Source organism: Gossypium hirsutum, chromosome A04 (assembly GCF_007990345.1).
Source record: "Gossypium hirsutum isolate 1008001.06 chromosome A04, Gossypium_hirsutum_v2.1, whole genome shotgun sequence".
Classification (NCBI taxonomy): Eukaryota; Viridiplantae; Streptophyta; class Magnoliopsida; order Malvales; family Malvaceae; genus Gossypium; species Gossypium hirsutum.
Genome location: NC_053427.1, coordinates 4,389,354 through 4,403,329, shown reverse-complemented (window position 1 = coordinate 4,403,329; position 13,976 = coordinate 4,389,354). Strand labels below are relative to the sequence as shown.

Here is a 13,976-nt window from a genome sequence, read left to right as displayed (position 1 = left end):
CCCCGTGTACTTATTTTGATGATTATAAGCGGACAGAGGTTCGGCATGGCTCTAATTGGATAGCTCGTATGGTTCACTATATGCGGTTTTGGTTCTAGGTGGGTACTCGAATCGTCTGCACTGTCATCTACTAAGATTAGTATAGAGCCTCGGTCATGGCCCATCATAGGCTTACGAGATCAATTCGAGGGATTACATTTACTTATGCCTATGCGGAGGGACAAGTTAACTCACGAAAGCATAAGTCATATGTAACCCGAAAGTATTCACTAGCCTGTGCGGAGGAACAAGTTAACTCACGAAGGCGTAGCGTTTACTTTCTCTTAACAGGGACAGAGCCCGGGTATAGAGCTCATGTTATGCAACATAAACGCACGTGCACGGTGTATGGGGAGAAACTTGTAAACCTTTACGTTTTATTTAGAAAAACTAAACCAAAACTAAAATCACAAAAATTTAAAGCTGAAAAACAACCGGATAAAACAAGTTAGAATATATACAACACGATGCAAATGCATGATTTTTTTGAAAACAAAAATTTGAGGATCACGAATAAATGTTAATTTGAACAAAGAACTTTGAAAATTTTGACAACGCGAGTTTAATTCAACTCGACTCTCAAAAAGTGTCCCCAGTGGAGTCGCCAGCTGTAGCGACGTAAAAAAATTTAGTTTCGCTTGGTCGCTAATTGTGGCGATTTATTAAACATTTGAAAACCAACTTTCGATTTTATTAACAAAGGGAGTCGCCACCGATCCTTTTTTATAGGTGTGATCGAATACTTAATAAAATTATTTTAAAACAAAAAGAAGGCCGAATTTAGGTCTACGTGAAAGTCTAGAGAAAAATTGGGGTTCGGGAGTCAGTTACGCGCGAGGAAGGTATTAGCACCCTCGCGACGTCCAAAATTGGTATCTCATAAACATGTGTTGACTTGATTTTCAAAAATACGAGTTTAATATAATATTTAATCGTGATCCGATTGAAAAATGAGAATTTTTAGTTTTCGATTTTTTAGAAAGGGTGTCCCGTTTTTTAACACAAGCCGACGAATTTCACCCAACATAGCGATGAAATCGATGACTTAATGTTAAAATCGGTACATTGCCTTATTCTTAAAATTAAAATGTAAAAAGTTTCTAAAATGATAGTAAAAAATGTAAGAATATTATTGTAAAAAATGCGAATAGTGATGTGAATAATATAAAATATTAAAATATCAAAATATTAGAATAATAATAATTAATATTGACAAATAAAAAAACAAAATAGAAATAAAAAATGTACATAATATATATATTAGAAATAACAATGATGTTTAAAAATAATACTATTAATAATACTTCATAAATATGTACATATTATAACCCTTTTTTAGAATAATAATTAAATATACGAAAATAATATTATATACACAAAAAGGTATATATACACTTATGGTGAAATATATGTACTAACATTAATAATAAGTATAATCGGAATAAAAATAAATACAATAATATATACTCAATATGGTATTAAAAATATGTATATGTATAATAGTATTTCGGAGTATGTACATGAGACAATATAAAGTATATACATAGAAATATACAAGAAGTATACAACTAATAACATTAAGAATATATATAATATAAATATAATATATACAATATATACATATGATAAAAAAAACTATTAATATGTACATGTATATCTACATACACATTAAGTAAAAGTACTAGTGCTAACAATATTAATAATAAATATAATAATAGATATATATGCATATAATAGTAAGAAACGGAACATAAGAAAATATATATATAGCTAAATATAATATAATAATAACAATATATAAAAATAATAGTGATAACAATATTACATATATAACATGATTAATATTTAAAGCTAAATTAAATAGCAAAATAATATGAAATCCAAGGTAAATACGAAAAATAAATGAAAAAGAAGAGAGAGGGAAGAGAGAAGGGAGGGGGGAAGGTAAATCCGGCCAGGGGCCGGTCACCGGCCGACCGTCGGCCGCCGTCCGTCACCAGCGCCGGCCACCGCACGTGGTGGCCGGATAAGGTAATTTTTTTAATATTTGTTTTGTATATATATTTTTATTATATCTTTTATTATGATGTATATATATATAGATTAATAGATTCAAAAAAAGGAAAAAAATAAAAATAAAAATAAAAAAAGAGTAAAATAAAGAAGATAAAATCACCTTTAGGTATTTTTTGAAGATAAATTCTTTCTATTCTTTGTATTGATCAAAATTCCCCCTTCTTACATGATTTTTGAATGGCTTTTTATAGCCATCTTTTACATGATTTTCTATTATTTCTTTTTCTATTTTGTAGGTGGTGGTGGTAGACAATGGATATCAAAAATGGGAGGAAAAATAGGGCAAGTGGGAAAGTGGCTAGGTGGCTAAAGTTTCTTGGTTTTTTTTGGGGGGTTAGGTTTTTCTTTTTTTGGGGGGGTTAGGTTTTTTCTTTTTTTTGGGGGGTTAGGTTTTTTTTTGGAGGGCTTAATGGGCTTTTGAATTGGGTTTAATATTTGGGTTTTGTAATGGGTTTGGATAGATGTAAATGGGTCATGGGTTAAGGGTTTTAGTGAGTTTAGAGGTTTGGTCGGGTTTTGATATAATCGGGCCCGGGCAATTTGGGCTTCTACAAGAGTTTGCCTCTGCCATAAATTAGGGTTTCCCTGAAAGACTTGTATGAAGGGGTAAAAAGTACAATAATAGCATAAAAGATCTTCATCATCAATCTTAACCTCAAACATTTTTTAAATCATTCAAAAGAGTAATAAATTAACTAATGTGATCTCTAAGAAGCTCACCTTCATTCATGCAAAACGTAAAAAGTCGTTGTTTCAACACTAAACGGTTATCTAGACACTTAGTCACATAAATAGTTTCTAACCTTTTCCACAAGGCGGATGAGGTTTTCTCCATCAATACGTCCTGTAATATCTTATTCACGAGGCACAACTGGATTGCAAATAGGACCTTTTCATCAAGCTCTTTCCATTCTATCTAATCTAGATTCTCAGGCTTTTTCCCGATAACAATCTTTTTCAGGTCTGTCTGAACTAGAATTGCCATTATCTGAACTTTCCACAAATTGAAATTTGTGACACCGTCGAACTTCTCAACATCAAACTTTATCGTTGCCATCTCTAAACGAGCTGATCTACGAAAATTGAACTAACTCTGATACCACTTGTTGGGAATTGACCCGATTAAGCAATGAATAAGTAAAAATAGTGAAATTTTAACGTGAAAAAACCCTTCTAAAGAGGATAAAAAACCACGGGCAAAGATAATTTTACTATAATGATAAAAGAAAGAAGAGTACAAAAGATAGAGATAAAAAACTAAACCTCAAAACCCAAAAATAAAGAACTTTCAAAACATAAACACAAAATTCTTCAAAAGTGTTATGAGTTCTAATATTTAATGAGTATATTTTCTAAGGTTGTAAAAGAGCCTATTATAGGATAAACTCAAAGGGCAAATAATAATGAAATAACATAGACTAATCAGAGTTCGACTGAAATAAATAAATAGAGTTTAACTATGAGATTATCTCTCAAATTTGACTAAGATATGAGGCATACTCAACATTATATATAATCATCTTTTAGAATTAATAAAACTAATATATATTCTTGTTAAGTTTATAAAATTTTGTTAAATAGGATATGTATGATTATATTGTATTATTGATCATAGTCAAAGACGATATTGGAATGTTTAAGGTGAAGGGGAAAGAAAAAGTGAACGTAAAATAACTATTGCGGTTTGTGCTTCTATAATTCAATTTCAAATTGCTTTCGTAGATTAATTAGTCATTATAATCAATATGACTTAAAGACATCTTTCCCCTATCAACTTTGAATAATGGATTTGATTGGTGATATTTGAATTATGTGATAAATGTCTGAAATTGCTTTGGATGTGATTATGAATATTTGGACATTGATATTATAATGATATATGTTAGAGCAGTGAATATGATGTTAATGCCCCATTAAACAACGTTAAACGTAGTTCGAGTATAGTTGGCATGCCATAGGGTCATTGATATAGAGATTTACTAGCCATCGTTGTCGGGAAATCCAGAATGGTTGAATAAATAGTGGGAAAAATTACTAAAAATCATAATTGTTGGGCAACCCGAGATGACAAAATAAAATAGTCCTTGTTTCCAAAGGGTTGTGGACTTACTTGATATATACAAATTCAAGTATCCGTTCTAATATCTCTTATTGGATAATAGGGGCCAAAATGAATTAGCATTGAAATTTATATTAAAATATGAAATGAATATGAAAGTTGGAAAATGATATGATAATTTAAAGTAGTATTCATTTAAGTAATTGATACTTGTTATATATACTTACTTTAGTTTACTCTTAACGCAATATATATTTGAATTTGAATTATATTAGCACCACTAAGTATTCGATACTCAACATATGGTTATGTTTGTTTCTGTGTGCAAGTATCGAACGTGAGTATATGTAGATTATAGTGGTCAAGCATCCAACTCAACAACTCAACTCAGAACATGCCTTATTACCTTTTTTTTTATGTGTGTGTGTGTGTTTGAGTTGGAATGGCATGTACCTAGGTTGTTTTGGGCATGTTGCTTAAGTTTTCATTTAATTATATTTTGTATTTGGCCTATAAGGTTTTATAAGATGAATTTTAATATTTAATTAGTAGATAATTATGCTGGTTTATATATGATGTTTAGTTGTGTTTAGTTGTGTTTAATTGATGCTCTTAATTTGATGTAAAATTTTGGTATATTTAATGTACCATTTGGAATGGTTTGGACACATAAAAATGTGCATTTAGAGTTATTTTACCATTGAGTCTCAAAATAGTAGGAACATGTCTCGAAACCATAAGAACAAAATTTACCTTATAATTTGACTTATATGTTTAGTGTCTCAAGACTTGGAAAACTAGTCTCAAGACAATCCTATTCAAGCCTCAAGACAAGTGGTCATTGTCTTAAGACAAGTAAACTTTAAAGCTAAATTAGATTTTTCCTATTTTAGGTATCGAGACAAGAACCCCTTGTCCCTAAACATTCAAACATTAAAGCTAAATTAATCAACCAGGGGAAGTTGGTCTCGAGACACAAAGAACATTGCCTTAAGACACTACTCCAGTGTCATGAGGCATGCTGGCATCAAAGAAAAAATACCTAAAATGAAATGAGGACTATCTTGAGACAAGAAGTCCACTATCTTGAGACATAACATTGAAATTTGATAGTTGAGTTTGGATTTGAATCCTAACTCTAAATTTAACCTTGCATAACCCCATAACATGATGAATTGAATCCTAAACACTATGAATGCATATGTGTGAGTATTTTTGATGATTAAATTGGTATGTATGATAATTATGATTTAAATTTTATGATTATAAAATGAGATAGTTTGAGTTGTTTTGGTAATGTAATGTGACATCACGCATTCGGATCCAATGATCTGGTCGGGCGTGAGGTGTTATGTAACGCCTCGAATTTGGGCCTAGAAGTATTGGGTCTTGAGTATGGGTCCGTAAGGAGGATGTATATAAGTATTTAATTGTGCAAGGAAATAACACAATTAAATGTCTGCTCAAGTGGTCAAAGGTCCTGAGAGGAGTTGGAAAAGTCCTGGGTTCAAGTCTTAACTCTTGCAATTTATTTTGGTTTTTTCTTTTAAAGGAACCTGGACTTTGGCCTATAGACCTTATAATTGATTGAGGATAAAATATGACACAGAAAGAGGCTATGGTGGAGTGGCAAGGTGGCGTGTGGTGTAACTGTGAGGTCTGATGTTCAAGTCTTGGGATGCCCATTTATTTTGCTATTTGAGCTGTGTAGGGGGTGGAGTTGGACTGGAACTCTGTGGTTGAAGTTGTCATAAAAATGAGGAATTTTCCTAATGGTTGAAAGTAATCCCACATCAGGAAGCTAATATGAGAATTGGTGAGAAACTGGCTTTAAATAGAGCGAACTAGATGAGTTGGGGATGAAGATTCAATGCAGGATATGCCAAGGTTGGTGATTGTGGACTTCGGCGCGTTCTCATAAACAGGTGTGAATTCACGCCCTTCTTTGTTGGAAATTGGCAAAAGTCGAAACTTCGGCATTTAAGGCCTCACAAGCGTGCGATCGCTCATGGGGTAAATCGAGCCCACAAACCATGGGCGATAGACTGTAGAGGCCGTCACAAGCGTTCTCGTGTACTAGGGCAGTTATGGGCCATGATGGGCCCCGTGGGCCCGCTTGTGTAAATCTAACTGTTAGGTGGAAAGTAGTTGGGCTTGTCATGTCGTGTGCATGACATAGGCCGTTAAGGGTTTCGTTGGGCCAAAATGGGCTGTGTGGGCCTATGAGCCGCGGTAAGTGATAAATATTAGACTGAGCTATGTAGGTCACATAGCCATAACTCAATTTGGGCTGAATGGGCCACACGAGCGTGTGGACCCACTTTGGTCGAGTATGGGTCTTAAGCCCATTTGCACCGATAGGTCTGTTTAGGTTACTTAAGTCGCTCGAGTCGACGGTGGACCTTCTGTTGGGTCGTTAAGACCCCGGTTTGTAAAATTACTGAAATACCATCGATTGTAGAATGACTGTAATACCCTTGTAGTGCAAAATTACCAGAATACCTTTGTAGTGTAAAATTATCGAAATACCGCTGTAGGGATAAATGACTGTTTTGCCCTTGTGGGTAAATAACTAACTTGGACTATGAATTTAACTGATTTGACTATGATTGTATGACTATGATTTAACTGACTTGACGGTGGTTGTACGACTGATATTTTTTTAATATATGTTTAAATGATTGTCACTGAGCATGGCCATTTTGCTTACACATGTGATGACTGAGCATGACATACACGACATATTGCATTGGGGTGGGTTTGATGAAGTGAAGGAAGTATTTGAAAGGCTTCATAAGCCTGTTATTTGACAGCTAAGCTGCATAGTTATGACATGTGCTGCAATGCAGTACTTTATGGTGTGTAGGGTTGGATGGGTCGATTTTATCCCCATATTTGGTGTGCAGGGATGGGTGGGTCGATTTTATCCCCACATGGTATGTTGGGTTGGACGGAGTTGGTGTGCAGGGTTGGTGGGCATATTTCGATATATCTGATCTGTTGCATATTTTATCTGATGCAGTGAGCTAAGGCCCAATATATATATTTGTATATGATACTGATTTTTGAGTGGGCTAAGGCTCACACCGATTCTGAAAAGGGCCAAGGGCTGAACATATGACTATTTCTGTATTGAGATGGGCTAAAGCCCAAACTGATATTGCCACTATTACAAAAAAGGCTTAGGCCTAGACTGCATTTGCTCAATGTATGTTTCACTGTTTGTTGTTAAGGGATTTCGCACTGAGTTTTCATAAACTCACCCTTCTGCTCATCTATGCAGGTAATTTTTAGGAGGATCGGTGCTGCGAGGGACTCAAAGGTGGCCACACAACTGCTCTTGCTTCCTTATTGGATTTCTAATTTATAAGTATTTTAATTGGGTAATTTTTTTTATGTAATAAGGCCTCCATAATTATTAGTTTTGGGGTTATATTTCGTTTGATTTATATCTGCTAGTAGTAGGATTTGGGTTTTTAAAAGGCATGCATGATTTACCAAAATAGCGCAAATACACAAAATCGTTTCAAAAGCTTCCGCGATAAACGAGACTTCGAAATTAATAACATTTTAAGTAAACCCTTTTGATAATAACTCAAATTTTAAAACTATTATCTAGATCACACAAAGAGGCTAATTAAACATTGGGCTTTTCAAACGATATCATGTTTTACGAAAAACACTTCAATGTGACATAGCCTAATTCGGCCATAACGTCCAGGCCGAGTTTGGGGTGTTACATGTTATAGTCATGGTGTCAAAGTCTAATGGCAAGTGAAGGATGTGTATGGATTTCACCAACCTCAATAAAGCTTTCCCAAAAGATAGCTTCCCTCTACTCTTCAAAGGCAAAATGGTTGACACCTTTTTCTGGGCATAATCGCATTTTGATGGCTTAGGAAGACCAAGAAAAGACCATTTTCATCAACTAACCATCAACCAATTTAGCACATAATAAAACTTAAATCCTACGCAAGCATTTTATTAAACACATGGTAGGAATAAAATATAAAAGAGAAGGGTTTGAGAAAATGCTCATCAATATATTAAAATACGATAAAGCCCACAAGCTTGATCAGCTCTATTTACAGAGTTCTTAATAAAAGAGAAGAAAATATATAGCTAAAATTTATTCTAGAGAAACTGAAAGAAAAGAAAAAAGAAAGAAGAAAAATAAATATAATCTAAAAAGATGAAAATTAGAAATATGTTCTACCCTGCAACTTTACTACAAAAAGAATTAAAAAGTAGTTTTTATAGTATTTTCTGACTTAAGCTAACAATGATAATTACGCCCTCCCTTAAAAAACTAATTTGAAGGTTGTTGGACAATAAAATACCCTTAGCTATTTTGCCTCATTAAGGGTCAGTATCATGACACCTACGACAGTCTACACATTTGGCTCATTGGGTCTTTTAGTGTTGTGACACTAGCTTTTGGTGTCATGACATTGTCCTCAGGCAACTTGAGTTCTTCAACTTTAGAGACTATGATTGATGTTGCAACATTGCTAGCCCAGTGTTAAAAACCACCAAGATTGGTGTTGCGACATCAACTCCTTGGTGTCGCAACAAAGGAAGTAATCTCCACAAATGTGCAATTTTTTGAAGTCTCACTCCTCAGTTGATGTTGGAAGCATTGGTGTCGCAACCTTTACTCTAGTTTAGGCTCCTCTTCTCATTTTTACATCAACCAAGTAACTGAACCGAGCTTAACTCAAAGATTAAGTTCCTAATGTCATAAACTTTCCATTTTATTCTAAAAATATAAAAATGCAATAAAAACTCATATTAAGCATTAAATATAATAATTGTGGAAAAGTAATAAAAGACGATATAAAATACTCAAGAATAAAGAGCTTAATTTGACATATATAAATAGGATAGGTCAAACTCCACCACACTTAAGTCGTTGCTTGTCCTCAAGCAAACACGCAAAACATGCATAAGATGACCCTTGGAATATGTTGAACAATAAGAAGCATGAAAATCGAATATTGAATTTATACAAGACCTGTCTCACATGCAATTTAAGAATGACATTTAGCTAACTTAAGTACTCCTAAAGCAAATCTACCTAGTTCACTAAGTTAAAAAAACTAACAAACCTTAAGGCAATTCAAATGAATAAATACTCAATTATGTTATCCATCAATATAACTTATATAGATACATAGTAGACACAACATGCGAATCCATAGCTTTCAATAAGCTAATTCTATAAACAAGTCAAGAAGATCATGTAAAGGAAATGCTTAGGTTACATAGGTCTTCTAGGCTTGAAACTTTCTAAGGCTTAGGAAGGTTTGGATTCAAAGAAAAAAATAGCTCAAAATGGTTTCAAGCACAAGAGACAGTAAGCACATGACATTGTCCTCTTTTCTTTCCTGATTTTACCATTAATCTCACCGCCTTATTTCTCCTTCTCACACCTCCTTTTTTTCACCAAAGATGTAGAAGATATGGATCAATATTGTTATATAAAAAAAGCTAGCAAGTATTTGTGCATTAAGAAATGAAATATTTATTTTACGCTCGGAAATAATTTTCATTTGAGCACTTTTCTTAATACTAAAATTTCATATCAGTGAAAAATATAATTTAAAAATATTTATAATAAAAAAATACATTCAATTTAAATTTTAATCCTAAACACAAATAGAAAAAAAGCTCTAATTTTGTCTTAATATTTGTATTTTACTTTCAATCTATATGGGAAAGTAACTTTCCTACCAGTTATCATACCAATTATCAAGAGAATCACTTTTCATTATCGGTGGAAAGTATCTTCAAAGAGAATGTTACATTTTAAGGAAATTAAATTTGAATCTCATTTTAACCAATTAAATGTCATAAAAAATGATAACTTTTTATCATACCAAATGTGCTTTTTGTCAAAATAATACATTAATTACAAAATCTTATTAAATAATAATTAAATTATCCTTGAAGAGTTCATATATATACACATTTATTATTCATATGAAATTCAAAAGTAAAATATTCCATATTTTCCTAAAATATTATATTTATCAATAACACGATAAAATCATTGTAATTTTTTTAGTTTTAATTATCTTTTTAAGTCAAAAGAATACAACCTTAAAATGAAAATATCAATGGAGAGGGTGTCGTTTTTTAATTGTTTTTTTTCTTTCTTTTTTTGTACGTCATTTAATGTCCAAAATAGTCTATCCAGTGGTCACATTAGCCTGTATATATATATATATATTTGGAAATTTGGACGAACTACAAATTATTATGGAGAGAGATTTACTTACATCGATCTATCCTTTCATATCTCTTTTTAAGATTAATATTGTAACAATTTAATTGTTAAATTTATTAATATAATTATACTTGTCATGCATGTAAATTTTCGAATTAATCTGATATCTCTATCACATCGATTTAAAATACTATAAAGATATGTATTAATATTTATTGAATGGTTTGAAGTTTTTTTTTACCTAAAATAAATAGTTAAAATTTTTTAATTTACATTAAATTTAAATATATAAATAGAATAATAGTTTTAACGAATAAATAATTAAAATATTAATCATATGATTAATAAGAGATATAAAAAACGGTAAAATTACTTTAAATTTTTACTTATATAGATGACTATCGAAAATTTAATTTTAATTACAAAAATTATCGATAGTGAGGTGAGCATTAAGTGGTCTACATCAATGCATCTCAACTAGATAGTATTATTAAGACATTCATTGATGGATATATTTACATTGGATTAAATTTTTAGATTGGTATTATAAATGAAACGAATATTAATTTAATTTAAAATTTAATTAAAAAATAATTAAGAAATCATTATTTATAAGTATTGTAACTCATTTTATTCGGGAAAAACTCGATTTTAAAGTCACTATCGCAGGTAATCAGATTTCAAGTTTAATTTTGAAAAATCCAAGTTGAATATTGCTCCAAGTTTCGGCGGTTGATTTTAATTTTTTTATCTTAATTTGATTTTGACTATAAATTTTAATTTATTTTATTTTTATTTTTTGGTTTTTATGTTATTTGTCAATGTTATTAACATTTAAGGGTGGCATATGACCTCCTGCTTCATTTTGCAAAGGAAGAGAAAGAAAAAGGTAATAAGAAAAAAGAGAGAGGTGAAGAGAACAGTGAAGCATTCAAAGGAGAGAGACAGGAAGCTTACGAGAGAGGTAGAAGAAGAACCAAGAAGGGAGTATATATAGAGAGAGGATCTACTTTGTATTGTAACCCTCTCTCGTTTGCATACGATGAAATCTTACTTTGAATAAACACGAATTGAAGGTAAATAATTTCATGGTTTTAGGTGTATGGTTGCATGCTCTTGGAATCTCACTATTCTTGGGTCCTTCAGAGTGTGAGATTGCAAATTTTGTTTATTTCATGTGATAGACTGCAAAATTTGTTTGTGTTATGAGGATGTGTGTGTGTGTTTGAGTCTTCTATGCAACATGCACTTGGGATATATCTTTAGGTTTCAAAAGTGGAAACACCACATGTGGGTTATATGTTATCGTGGACAACCTCAATAGTAAAGTACCCAACAAAGTGTTTTGGGTATATCTCCCACCCAGAGATGTGACTAAAGTCATAATTGCAAATTTAGTTTTTAATATTTATCTTTTTTTGTCAATTTAATCTTTATTTTTAATTAAATTGTCATTAATTTTTTTTAAAAAAAGTTAAATTTAACTATTAACCTTTCAATAACAGTTGAATTTAACTATTAAATATTTTAAACATGACATCCCGCAAGATAATTTACGTGTACTTCATGCAAATTCCTTTTGAGTTTTTTATGAATTTTTAATAATTTTAAATTAATTATTGTGTGAAGTACACATAGATTGTCATGCCAACATCGCTCAAAACTTAATGTTTTAATCAACATTTCTAGTAAAGAAAAGCGATTTAACTCTTTTTAAAAAGTTAATGACAAAATTTAATTGAAAAAAAGAGTAAGGACCAATTTGACAAAAAATATAAACATTGAAAGCTTAATTTATTATTATTCCTTTAACATAACTTGTATTCTTACTATTTATCTCAAAGGATACCAACTATTTTGGATCTAGTAAAAATTCATTTTATATATATAAAAATTATTTTTGTTATGAGCAATTATTTTTAAATATTAGAATTAAATTTATTTTAATTCGATTTACAAATACTCATGATTATTTGGTACCGCTTTAATAATAGGTGTCATGAGGGTGTTAACATCTTTTTGGCGCATAATCATGTTCTTAAACTCAGATTTATTTTCGCCTATCAAAATTTGTTTTAACAATTTGTAATTGATTTTAAAATTTTATTATAATTGTAAGAGGCCTATTTTGCCCGGCCCGAGCCCAAACCGATAATATAATATATATAATAGAATCTGAAATTATTAAAGTCCATTTACAATATAAAAAAAAAGAAGTCCAAATTTTACCTAACCCAATTCCTACAAGCCCAAAAAAGCCCAATCACCTAAAACAATTTAGAAGCCCTAGGGTTTCTGAATCACCCTCGCGCCGTACCCCCTCCATGTGCGCCATGAGCACGCACACCGCTCGAGACAGCCCCGCCTGCGACCTTGCACCAAAGTGGCAAAACATGCCTTCGTTGACTCTTCCTATAGCCTGCAAACAAGCCAAAGAGAAGACAAAACAGAAACAAAGCAAAAAACAGTAAAAGGCAGAAATCAAATCACTTGTATTTTCGGCTATATAAGGCTCGAGATCGGATTGTAATGTTTACGGAGAATTTTAAAAAAATCAATAGAAATAGAAGTTAAAATTGCTAAATGCCTTCGTTTTTTTATTGTTGTTTTTTTGGACTGTTTATAAAGGAAAAGAAAAGGATGAGGGAAAGTAACTCACCTGAATCTTGAATCGTTGGTATACATCGGAGTTTCTCCTCCGTTAAAACTGAACCTGACAAAAGGGATGATACTTTCTTTTTTATTCTTTGCGGTTGTAGGTGTTAGATCCTCTAACACGGATCCAAACGGGGTTAAAGAACGAGTAGACCACCCTCCGTCGACCACCGTTTGCGGTGGCTGCATGGCGGCTAGGGTTTGGTCCCTTTAAAGTTCAGATAAATAGGGGGAGGGGGCTGTATTTTTAGAAACGGAAGAAAAAATGAAAATAAAAAACAGAAACTGGTTTAAATGCTGAAACAAAACGGTGCTGTTTTGCACCAAAGGCACCAGCACTGAAACGGTGCCGTATGAGCAGACCGGTACGCTACTCGACCCGCTCTAGGGGGGATTCGCATTTTTCTGTTAAAAGGGTTATTTGTCCTTTTGGTCCCTCCATTTTTAGAGCGTGCTACAATCTGGTCTTCATTGGTTTTTCTGTTTCTTTTAAATCTCGCCACATATGTGGTGTCTGCTTCAGTTTAGTCCCTCTTGAAACGCAGCGCATAGGAGTTAGGGATAATATCCTAATCGACCCTTCATGTGTTTCAGCGCGTTTCACCTAGGTCTCCGATGGCTTATTTTCGTTATTTATAAATTTTCCCTTGAATTTTAACTTGATCTCAGCCTAGTCCTAACCTATTAATTTATCTACTTGTTTATTTATTCAGTTTTTGGAACTGTTTTAGTTTCGTTTATTTTAAGTTATTTTATTTTAAATCACTTCATTATTATGTATATTGAAACCAATTTTGCACATTCTTTTATTATTATTATTATTTATATATGTATATTTATTTATTTTGAACTATCATACATATTTTATTTGGAGATTATACATGTATTTTACGTTTAAGTTTCCTATATGTCATTTAA

The 13,976-nt window shown here is 32.0% G+C and overlaps 1 long non-coding RNA gene across 1 annotated transcript; it reads right to left on the bottom strand.

The window, feature by feature from the left end:
• Positions 1-12,560: 12,560 nt before the first annotated feature.
• LOC107918738 (uncharacterized) lies at positions 12,561-13,681 on the bottom strand. The gene is made up of 2 exons (XR_001690217.2): positions 13,063-13,681; positions 12,561-12,822 (listed from the first exon to the last, which is right to left on the bottom strand). It is a non-coding gene; the product is annotated as an uncharacterized lncRNA (long non-coding RNA).
• Between the last annotated feature and the right edge of the window lie 295 nt (positions 13,682-13,976).